Source organism: Ambystoma mexicanum, chromosome 3p, assembly GCF_040938575.1.
Source record: "Ambystoma mexicanum isolate Mex_15411 chromosome 3p, UKY_AmexF1_1, whole genome shotgun sequence".
In the NCBI taxonomy this organism is placed as follows: domain Eukaryota; kingdom Metazoa; phylum Chordata; class Amphibia; order Caudata; family Ambystomatidae; genus Ambystoma; species Ambystoma mexicanum.
Genome location: NC_090925.1, coordinates 72,256,881 through 72,268,895, shown reverse-complemented (window position 1 = coordinate 72,268,895; position 12,015 = coordinate 72,256,881).

The window sequence follows — 12,015 nt, the reverse complement described above, 5'->3', positions numbered from 1 at the left end:
GATGCCATCTGCTTGCTTTGAGGACGAGAGCCCTGACAGACAGTCCCTTGAGCTTGATGGGCAGCTTGTAGTTGTTCCCTGGAATTCCCAGAGCAAACATTTCTGATTCGTCATATCCTTCCGCAGGCACTTGATTATCTGGGCCCACTCACCTGTCATCATGCACCAAGTCAGTCTCCACAGGTTCTGGCATTGAGGTGGACAGGTTCTCTCAATATAAAGCGATTTCCCAGACTTCAACATTTTATATGTAGCTGCTTCAAAATCGCGGTGGTGAGATTCTGTTGTAATGCACTTGATGCATAGTTCAGAGCTGGCATTGAACACTGTGTGAGCATGTGGAATGTTTGGCTATGAGTCCAGTTTCAGAGTTCCAATACTGTCAGTTGAGCCTGGGTGATGGGACCCAGTGGGCTCGCTTAGCTATCAGCTTATGTAACTTATAATAAAGAACTTACTAATAAGCCTAAGAAGTCTACAGACGCTGCTTTGTAACATATTCTTAACCTCGGATTCAGGAATTCCCCACAGCAGCTGCCTGGGCTAGACTCCTCTACTGATTGGCCTTGGAAATATGTACATTTCTATCTATTTGATGTGTGGATCCACTGATTGTTTTATCTGTATTTTATTGCATTTTATTGCTTGTTGTTTTATGGATGCTCACTCGAAATAAATGATTTGATTTGACTGGATTTTCAAAGGATAAAGATGTATTTTCCATTCTAGCCCAACATTAGTGGCTTCTGGGGTGTTCTTTAGGACATAGCATGCCTCCATTTTTGAACACCTTGGATGCTTGAGGTGGTGGGTAGATACCTTTAATGGTGGGTGGAATTACCAAACTGGTCATTGGGATGCAGATAGAATAAAATTCAGGATCTTCTCCATGACAAGCTGAATCTATATTTCCTCTGGAATCAGCTGCTCGGCCACTTCCCCAATATAAACCACATCTGGTGGATCAGGCTCTCATGAGACGACAGTCACACCTCCCTTAATTGTTGAAGGTGCTGCTCCTTGTTGTAAGCAAGACAGCTGAAAATCCTGTCCCATAATTTGTTGTGCAGTGTCTGTCCACATGTATTTGGGGCCTAATAGGCTGCTATAAAGTCCCTGGTCAAAAGCTGTCTGGTTTAATTGAGCCAGAATATGTACTCTCATTACACAACCTCTTTAATCCTCTTGAAATTCCAAAAGAATGCGTTGGGGTCATCCCCATCTGAAATCTCTGAGGCAGGAATACCATTCTGAATGCTATCCAAGTAGGTTGATTAACAAATTAGTATTTATTCCGTAAACAGCTTCTCCAGGCTACACTTCAGCATTGCAGGAACTTGCTGGCCTAAAACTGGGTTGGGTTTGCTGATTGGTCCTAGCTGGGCTCTTACATATTCTCAGATTCATGTGCTAAAATCCTTGGAGTGCTGATTCCATAGGATTCTGAGGATCAACACGGAGATTATTGGTGCTAGCCTCCATGTCGCCTAGATTGTTCCCTGGTTATGAATTTGAACCAATCATGTTTGGTACTGAATGATCCCTTGGTTTGAGGTTTCATATGAACCAGGCTCCTCTGTTAGGACTGTAGGTGAGGTTGTCTCTACTGTTCTGGATTCATGACTCTAGGGTCCTGTTTTCTGGTCTGGTTGCATATGGGGTTGGTCTCAAGTTGCTGTCTTCGTCATCCACCTCCAAGGGATCAAAGCTAATGGTTCTCCATCATTCCTGGTCATGGAGTCAATTGGGGAAGTGTTGTCATCTTCTAAGCTTGGCATATACCTCAGTGGGTTGATTGGGCACCGAGATATCATTGGAACAAGATGATTCCAACTGTGATACAGTCAAAACTGGAGTACAGAGAATTATTTGAGTTCTCCCTCCCCTTCCCAAAGTGTGATGTAGGGGTCAGCACTAACACACCAGTATTGGTGGGATCCAGTGCTTACTTTGTCTACTACATCTAGGTTAACACAATATTTAATGAAACATATGTACAAGGTATTACCAACATTGACCTTTTACACAATTGACCTAATTATAGTGGTCCTAACTCACCTTCTGCACAATTAACCATAATATTATTTTAGTTATTTTGTATATGTATTGGGTTGGTTTTGGAAAAAAATAATATAAGGGGATTGGGAGGTGGGTTGCGGGGGGTTTTGGATTGGGTGGGGGGTTGCTGTCAGTTCCCCCCGCGTATATGTCCTGATTGACCTTCTAAATTAGGTCAATTCTCCTGAGGTCAATTCTCCCGAGGTTAATTGTGAAAAGGTCAATTAGTATACAATCATGTACAAGGTAAGCCTGCTAGGAGTTATTATAATCTTGAAAACAAAATTAAACTGAATGAAAACATATGAACTATGGTTTTCCAACTTGCTTCTCCACTGGCCAGTCTTCTCTTCAGACTCCCTGCTGGCAATGTCTGAACAATTCCATCTATCTGACCAAAAACAAATCTGGCTCCTGCCATGCCCATGCTCCTGGCTCATTCCCTGCTGCTTGGCACAACAAGTCACAGTCTTGGAATTAACATGCACTCACACTTTTTTCTTGATCTTTCTGCTTTTTTTCTATTTCTCTTCAATGGGGAGGTCAGTGACCTTTATCTGTAATTTCCTCAAGGTCCATTGCATGGCAATGTTCTCTGGCCAGAGCAGAAGCAGGGCTCTGAGTATAAGCAGGATCCACACCTAGAGCTTCCAGTGATAACTAGACACATGTTCTGCTCAATAGGGTGGCCCCCACACCATCATCAACTCTCTGTCTCAGTGCCCACCAACCTACTCTTAAAGTCCCCCTTGATGTCTTGCCCTGTGCGTGTGCCCAAGGGATCCACTCCTTCTCTTTCCCACTTCTCCTCCCTGTTTTCATGTGCCACCTGCATCTCTACCATATGATCGTTCCTTTACCCATCGCAGACTCACCCTCCTCAGTCTTCTCAGACACCTGCACACCCTCTTTTCCAACCCCCTTCCTCTAGTTTTTATCTCTCCATCTGACTTTCATCTTCTTTCTTCATGAGATTAGTAGCCAGGAATGAGTAGACAAGTACCTCTTGTCTACTCATTCCTGTTCTAACCGATGCCTGTCTTTCTTTTTCCACTTCCTCTCTTTCTTTCAAGTTCGCTTTGACATACTTCTTACCCTCTATGTTCTTCCCATTCTCTTGCTAAAATATATACTCCTCCATCCTGCAAAGCACCCCAACTTCACTGTTGATATTTCTTCTTTTCACCCCTTCATGGTTTTGCTCTCCTACCCCTCTCTCCTAGGATAATGTCCAAGCTCCTCCTCCTCAAAATTGCCCTCCTCTCCTCCTAGGATGTTACCTCCAAACCCTCACTCTGTCTCTCCTTATTCCTCCACATGTTGTGTCTTCTCCCCACCTCTCCACTCCATTCGCCCTCCTCCTCACCCCTGCTTACGTTTCCCCTTTCCACCTCTTCACTCCTTGCACCCTGTGGCACTCCTAGACACGAGTGCTTGTGTATGCCAGTGGTTGGAGGGCACAGGTGGTACCCCTCACTTTGCTGATCCACATATAGTCTGCTGCATCAGGAGAGCTGTAAAAAGACCCCCTCTGCTTATCGATTCAGGACTCCTACATTGCTGTGTGTATGCCTGGTGCCTGAGTACATGGATGACTGCTGCCAGTGGATGGAGGGCACAAGTGGTCCCCCTCACTTTGTAGACCCACGTGAAGGCAGATTGCTGGGGTTGAAGATGCTTTTTTTTGGGGGGGAGTGGATATATGTGCCAGAACTTCTTCTCTTTCTGTTTAGGTTGCAGGTAGCATGGGGCCATCTCCAGCTCATTGCCAGTGGTGTTATATCTTATATTCTCTTTTTGTCAATTTAAAGGGGGAAGTGGTGTTGTATCTTTTCTTGTCTTGCTTGCTCTCTGTTGTATGGAAACCTGAGTGAGTGACACCTGGGTGGAATACTTGTGAGAGTCGTAGTAGTAGTAGTTTGTCATTTATATAGTGCCTTTATCCCATTAGTATGGCCTCAATACACTTGTCGGGGTGAACGCCCTCGGGGGACCGGAGTCCAATGTATGGGAAATTGAGAGAAAGCATAACATGCTTGTGCACTTAAAGCCAAGATAGGGATATGGTGGGCTGGCCCTGCCCCATTAAGCTACCCATGATGGTCAGGCATGTAGATGGGTGATGGGAGGTGGTCAGGAGAGTGGATGAGTGCAAGAGACTCGCTATGCATCCAGCTAGAACAAATTTGTATTGTAGGTTTTAGCTGCATTCTAATGGTAAAGATTATGTGTTTCTGTTTCATGTATTAGTGTAAGGAGGAGAATGCGCGTGAGTGGGTGGCCGTGCCTGCGGCTGGTGTTCAATGAAGCGGTGCTTGACTATGTACCTTGAGGCTCAGTAGGAGCTTTGCTGAGTGATCTGAGACGCCCAGTCTGCTTCGTGAATTGTACTTTACCGTGCTCTGTAGAATATAATATGGAGTCACACACTGTGATGCTTAGGTGTCGTGAGGTGAGTGTGAAAAAGGGAAAATCTTCAAGTTGCTGGAGGGAATTACCAGGTTTTGAGGGCCTTTCTGAAGGCGATCTAGTCCTCATTGCGGCAGATGTTCAGTGGAAGGGAGTTCCACAGTGTGGCAGCTTGGACCGAGAAGAAGAATATTCCAAAATGGGGATCACAAGGAGGGGTGCAGAGCCAGATCCAAGGTTTCTGATGGGTTGGTAGTGTGTAAGCTTGTCTTGGAGGAATTCCAGGCCAGACCGATGGAGGGCAGTGTGTGTGATTCATGTGACCTTAAAAGTCGCCTGTTGGCTGGGAGCAAGACGGTGTAGTGCTCTAAGGGCCGGGGTTCTGACGGCTAAGGGCAGTTTCTGTCATTTATGCTGGGTGAGGAGGCCTGGTACTTTTCACTCAACATACTCACCCACATCTGACTGACTAAGAAAGGTACCTGCATGTATACAAAAACGTCCCGTGTCATCCCTGGCCTCCCTGATATTGAAACATCCGTGTTTCCTCAATCTCATTGGTTAAGTGTATCATATATAGAATTATAGATGGGTCGCTTACCACATCAAGATTCCTGGACCAAATCTTCAACCTCTGCACCCTAAAGAAGTGCCAAGAAGGCCTTCTAGACGCGTCTAGGTCTACCAAAGAGACTGTAATAATGAACCAGGCTGACCAGGTGCATTTCCCGAGGTGTTTTAAATCCCCCAAAACCTTACGCTGTAACTGACCTTTAACTTGGGCGATAGAGACTGGTTTGGTCACATTTCAACTGTGTGCATTTTTCCATTAGCCCTACTTAGCATACTTTCTAGTGTGTTCGCAGTTAATGTGATGATTCTTTCTGTTTGAGTAAAGTGTACATGTTCATAGATCCTTGCTTGAACATGTCTTCCATTTTGGTACTTTACACCGTTCTGTGTCCAAAGATCATTGTGATCTGTGCATTCTTTTCAGTGGTAAGGCGATGACAGATCGCCATCTGGCGGTCGTAAGGATACATTGAGCGTCAGCAAATTAAAATGAAAAAAGGAAGCCAAGTGTGGCTTTTCTTTTCTTGCACGTGGACCTGTTCTTTCACTGTCCTTCCTTTTCTTCTTTCTTCGTTTCCTTCTATCTTTCGTTCTTTCTTTTTCTTTATGTATTTCGTTTTATTTAATTCTGTCCCTTTCTATGCCATTCTTTCTTCCCATTTGTTTCTCTTGCTTGCTTTTTTCCTTCATATTTTTTCTTTCCGTTGTTCCTTCCTTTATCTCTTTTTTCCTTTGTTCTGCCGTTCATGCCAACCCTACAGATTTAGGCAGTCGGCTACTGCTTTTTAAGAAGTCCTACCGCCTACAGATTTCTGTGACAGATCCTACTGCTTTTTACAGTGCCAAGTAATTTATGTGACTCTAATGCAGGCTCCAGGACAAAGCATGCAACACATTAATTAGTCTGTCTTTACAGTGGGCTGGTAGCTGATTACTTTGATTGGGCTCAGACCAATCCACTGACCTGGCAGCTACGTGACTCTGTCCTGCACTCTGGCCGGGACAACCTTTAGGTGAACCACGAGTGAAGACAAGTGGCAGAGCTTACCACCATCACACAGCATCTGTCTATCAGACTGAGGGGGGTATCAGTCTCCATGTCATTCCGTGCTCAACTTGCACTGCAGGAATACATACGTATTGCCCAAGCTCCTGCTGCAGAGCAGTGGCAAATGTTGCCTACCAGCTCTGTGTGATTACTTTCTGTGTAATTGGATTTGGTATTAACTTACCATTCCGAATTATACATTTTTAACATTTGAACATCTTTCCATGTTGTGCTGCTAGATGGATTGTGTATTTTAGAATGCTTCACTGGCGGCAACAATGTATGTTTTGAATTTTCCTGTTATGTTTTTGTTACTCAAATTATTATTTTTGAAACTTAAAAAATCCTACATATTTTTGGTTACTGAATGTTGGCAATTATGCCTTTCTGTCCTTGTTCCTGTCTCTGTTCCCTTACTCCTTTCATTCTTCCTTTCATTGTTTCCTGTTTTTGGGCCCCCACTTAACCGCCTCCGTATCCTACCCTCGCCCTCTCCCCCTGCAGCCAATGTACTCCCCCTGCCCACTCTCCAGAGCCCCCTTCAATCAGGAGGACCGTCAAGCCACATTTAATGGAGGGCAAGTCCCACCTGACAACTCACTGTTGATGACCCGGAAGTGCTTTCCCTATATTGGCAGTTAATCAGAAGACCGAATACAAGCATTGCACATCCAAGTCTTTGCTTTCCTTGTACTGCTTCGGCCTCTGTGCTAGACATATAAGTTAAAGGGACATATCAGTTGAGCCGTGAAAGAAGGAAAACACCAGTGGCCTCATACACTGCATAATGTACATCCGGTGCATTGTGTCATCCACAAACATTGAGCAGCTTCCATGGCTCCAAATGGAGAAATTAGAGGGCGTGCAGGGTGCTGTGAGGGAATGTATCCAGCTCAATATACAAGAGTCAGATCTTAGGAAAGAAAGACAAGGCCCATTAAGATATTTCTTGCCTGCAATAGTGACGCTTTTTCAGGTCAAAATTTGACAGTTTCAAGGAACAAAAAAAAACCTATTACACAAGGCCCTTGCAGAGGCAAACGTTCTCCATCAAAAACTCAGCGGAATGATTTGGAGGTCTACCTGCAAAGATGGTGGTGTAGCATGTGAATCAGTGTTGACATTGAAAGTCTGCCTGCTTTGCAGAGGAATCCTGTGGTGGCACGAGCCTGTATGTTGCTTATACTGTACACACGTATACATATTGTTCTTTTATTGTCCAAAACTGCAATTTCACCAACTGATTTTGCCAGTATTTGTCCCACAATGTCTGTCCAATACGTGTTCGGTGGTAGCCATGCCGGAAAAACAGGCAGGCTGCCGCTGGACCGGTAATACCATTCCGCCTCTGTGATTGCCGAAATCACCGGGGCATTACAACCCCGGTGACCCGGTAATTCTGGAGGCAGAATTTGTGAATCCCCATTCAAATGGAGTCCCATAGGGCTCCATGGGGATGGGGACCATGGAAACACTGGTTCTGTCTATGACAGAGCTGGCGTTTCCATGTCAGCCTGCAGGCGGGTGGTGTTACTTCCGCCAGGTCAGATCTGGCGGGAGTGACACCTCCCGCCTGCAGGACTTGGAATCAGCCGGTCCGGAAACAACAGTGGCGGCGGATTAACTGCCTCCATTGCTTCCGGACCGGCTGTCTCATAATGAGGCCCACAGTCTTTTGAGATGTTGTTTTTGTATTGTCACTAGATGCGTCTGTTAATTAACAGGGGTTAAAGGCCCTGCGCCTGTATGCACTGTCCACAGCACAAAAGAACACACCATGAGAAAGAGGAGAATGTGACAAAGGCAGCCTTTCACGCACACAGGAGAGTTCAGGAACCCGGCACATCCCATAATATTAGTAGACCTGGGCTTGCACACTATCCTGGTGTAGGCACAATTGATTAGGATACAGGATTCAATTTGGGGCAACCCCTCAGGCAAATGGAGGAACTCTTCAAATAACTGGACAGGACTCAAATTTTGGAGAACCCCTCCCTTACCAGAGAATTGGTGAAACTGCCGGGCAAGTAGATAATATGATCATAACATTAAGCCACTGCCTGACAGCTATGAAGAACTGGATGGAGAAAAACTCTTTCAAGATCACCCCGATAAAGCAAAAATGTTTTACCATCTAGGCAGAGTCACAGAGCTCCCTATCTAGCCAGCATCTTCCAGTGCCTTCCCAGTCCCCATCCTCTGTTGCTTGGACCCTCAGCGCCATTTTGGAATTGCACCTTAAGCAAATTACTTGCAAGGTCTTTAACCATATATTAAGCTCAACAAGCTTAATCATCTTCTGCCATTTCCTTCTTTTCCTCATGCAGCCACGGTGCTGAACTCCTTCGAGTCACCACCGCTTGTCTTCGGCAATAACACATATAAGTTTGATCTAGAGAGGAATTTTTCTGTTAACAAAAAATGTGTGTGCTCGAAATTTGTGTTCTGCATTTTTGTTGGCCCAAATTACTCTCTTGATAAGGTCCATAGCATTAACAAGCTCTGTGTTATCTTTTCTTTTGCACCAAACCTTTTGTTGTACCCTAGCAGCACTGAGCATCGTCATGGGGCGGCAGTGCCACTGGTTGACATCAGGTGAGAGAAAGATCAGGGGTCTGACCACCGACCTACAATATGAGCAACATGGTGGAGGTGCAACAAGTTCACATAATCCAAGAGTCATACCAATGGAGTAGGCAAAGGGGCCTTGGTCACATCCTGCCTATGAGCTCAGTGATGTTGATCTAAGCAGCAGGATTCTGCCCTCTACACACAAGATCATACCTGGCACATTAAGTACACATACAATAAATTACTGCTCATGCTATGACAACATGCCTGGCCACCTCTGCACTCCCACCCACCGGTGTCTGCGCTGTTCCCCTACTTACCCCTTACTCTTATCCACCTCAAGCCACCAATGGCTCTCCATGACACCCCAGAACTTCCCCGCCACTCCTTGAATGGGACACGCCCTGATGAACCCTGATTCATCTATTTATGTATCTGTGTATTAATGTATGTACCTGTTTATTAATGCCTTTCTGCTGAAGGGATATCTGCAATTTAGCAGAACATAATGTGCTGTTCATCTCAGTCTGTGAGTGCCGGGATGGTAGCCCCACAAGAAATCAAACAAGATGCTATTAGCTGGCATTACTAATGAAGAATTATTATCACTAATTATGAATTATTATTAACCATCAGGGACTATTCTAGCAAGATGGCTGTAGAGAACCAGCACCCAGTGGGCCTCCAGAGGCTTGGTGTTAAAGATCTCATGGTTCTGCTTGCTTTATTCCATGTTTTATCACTGTTGCAGAATGAGGGCATTACACAAAGGTGGCATCGCTTGGCATTACTAAGCATCAGTGGTGCACAAGGCACTCTTCGGAGAAAGTGATTACTTGGGGGCTGAACATCCCCGAACCCCCAAGAGATATTAGGGCAGCAGTCAACAGCTCAGCGCTCTCCGGACCTCCCATGATCCCTCCTCATTGACTTTGCTGACTAAGGCTGATGGGAGGGTTGGTTTGATGTGCCATTCCTACAAATAAAAGCTGTGTTTGTGCTATCTTGTGAGGAGAAATGTCAAACACAGTATTAACTCTGCCTGGCCACAGATGCAGTGCAAGGGCATATACTTATCAGAACAGCGTTTCCTTATTGGCCAATGGATGCTTTCATGTCTGAAATCAGCAGAAGGCATGCCAAACTCAATCACAATCATTATATTTCTGCAATGTAGACATAACATTAAGGGCTATCAAGACTGCAAAGGACCAACATGTGCATTAGAAATGTGAGCAGTATGAGTGTATGCTAGAGTGGACCTTAATGTACTGTAACCTAATGTATTCCCTTGTGGGGGTAGCCAACCAATCAGGAGGCTAGGAATGAGGGATGATAATGCCAATCTAGCCTGTGTTCCAAGGAGCCTGATGGCCGGTTCAACCACCTTCCATCGTTGCCCCACACTCCTTTCCCTTTTTTTTCATTCCCCCTCTCCATTTACCTCATTACAGTGGCACCACCGCAGCTGCTGCCGCTCCTTCCACTCTGCCCATTTGGCCACCATGGAAAGGGAAGTGGGGCTCCATACAGATCCCTGACTTCCTTTTCGATGGCGGCCATGTTGGTATAGTATTTTCTTTCTGTGAATGGGACGCCACGAGGTGGCCCGTTCATGGAAAGAAAATACTTTATAATAGCCCTGTCCCAGTACATGGGATTCGTGCTAATAGCATTAACCACGCGTTCCAAGGGCTGGAACAGGTGGTAACATCCCGGGGCACTCGGACACCGGGCAGCTGCAGCCCTTGGAACGGGTGAATAATGCTTAAATCACTTGCACAATAGGATGCGGTAGGATGGTCAGGAGAGGCATGCTGCCCTTCAAAGAACTGAGGAGGCCTACCGGCAACCTCATAATGAGGGCCGATGTCGCCACTAAAAAAGCCTAATAGGATATGCAAGTCTCACTCTCTTTTGCTATTGGTTACTGTCTTCATATGACAATATACTTTATGTATACCATGCACTTTATAGAGCTGCATAGCGCATTGTGCTACACATGCACTGTTGACCTTATTACCTGACGAACAATCAGAGATACTCTTGTTTGACAATTAAATGACGTTACCTGGCAACAGTCAAACGTGCAACCAAACACATCTTGTGGTTTACATGTAATTATCAGAGAACTGCCAACTTGAATAATAGTAAGCCGAATCCACAATCAATCAACGATGTGGCTTTTGCTATTGCTCAGTGCTGTCACATAGATACTATACCATTAGAAGGGCTCCTGCTGGTAAATGTGACCAGAAAACACCACATCCTTTCATTAAGTGAGTTGTGTACTTGCAGACAGCAGATCAATTAGCAAAGGCGAGCTGTGCTTTGCACCAAGGATACATTCTTTGATATGATATGGCATTTATAACGCAGCTATATACAAGTGTTTCAAGGCGCAACGAGGCAAAGGAGGGGGAACAGAGGGAAAACAGAGACAGCAATTTTACTAGGCCAGGTGACATTGAGATTGCACAAGTGCATGGGGGGAGGGGCAGTGCAGGGGGAAATGGGGAGGGGGCAGTACAGTACATAGGAGAACAGTAAATTAAATAAAGACAATAAATTAAAAAAGTGCGGCCAGCTGGTGGCAAGTGCAAGGGTAAGTGCAGACATCAGGTAGCAAGTGCTGTAGGAGGCTGTAGGGATACAGAAACAGTCCCCGAGTGCAAGGGTTGCCAGGGGGCAATGCAGGTGTGCAGCTGGTGGGCAGGGGACCTGGGTCTGAGATCAGAGGGTAGCCAGGTAACCAGTGCAGTTTCAGTTTCAGCCAGGAGATCATCAGGGGAGAGGAGGAGAGAAAACAGAAGCAAAGAGGAAGGTCTTGAAGTGGTTCCGGAACCAGAGATGGTTTTCCTCAAGTTTCAGAGAGACAGGGCAGCTGTTCCAGAGGGAGGACCCTGCAGAAGAAAGAGATCGACCACCAACTTGTTGCTTGGAGAAGTGACTGACTCTGAGGGAGTTGGAGGCAGATGAGTGAAGAGCTAGAGAAGGGGAAGATATTTAGGAAGAGAGAGTTGAAGATAATGAAGCCCCAGTCCCCAGAAGGCCTTGTGGACAATGCAGAGGGTTTTGAATGTATTCCTTGCTGCCACTTGGAGCCAGTGCAGAGTTGCAGTCCTGAAGAGATACAATCCTTGGGCTTGAGGCCAAGGACAAGTCTTGCAGTCCTGTTTTGGAAGAGTTGGAGAGGGTGGAGAGTAGAGGCAGGCACATTTAGAAAGAGGCTGTTGCAGTAATCCTGCCTAGAGAGGACCACAGTGCTGGAGACAGTGAGCTTCTGGGGGAAGGAGAGGAAAGGAAGAATACCTCTGAGGAGGTGCATTTGGTAGTGTGACTTCTTAGAGACGTCA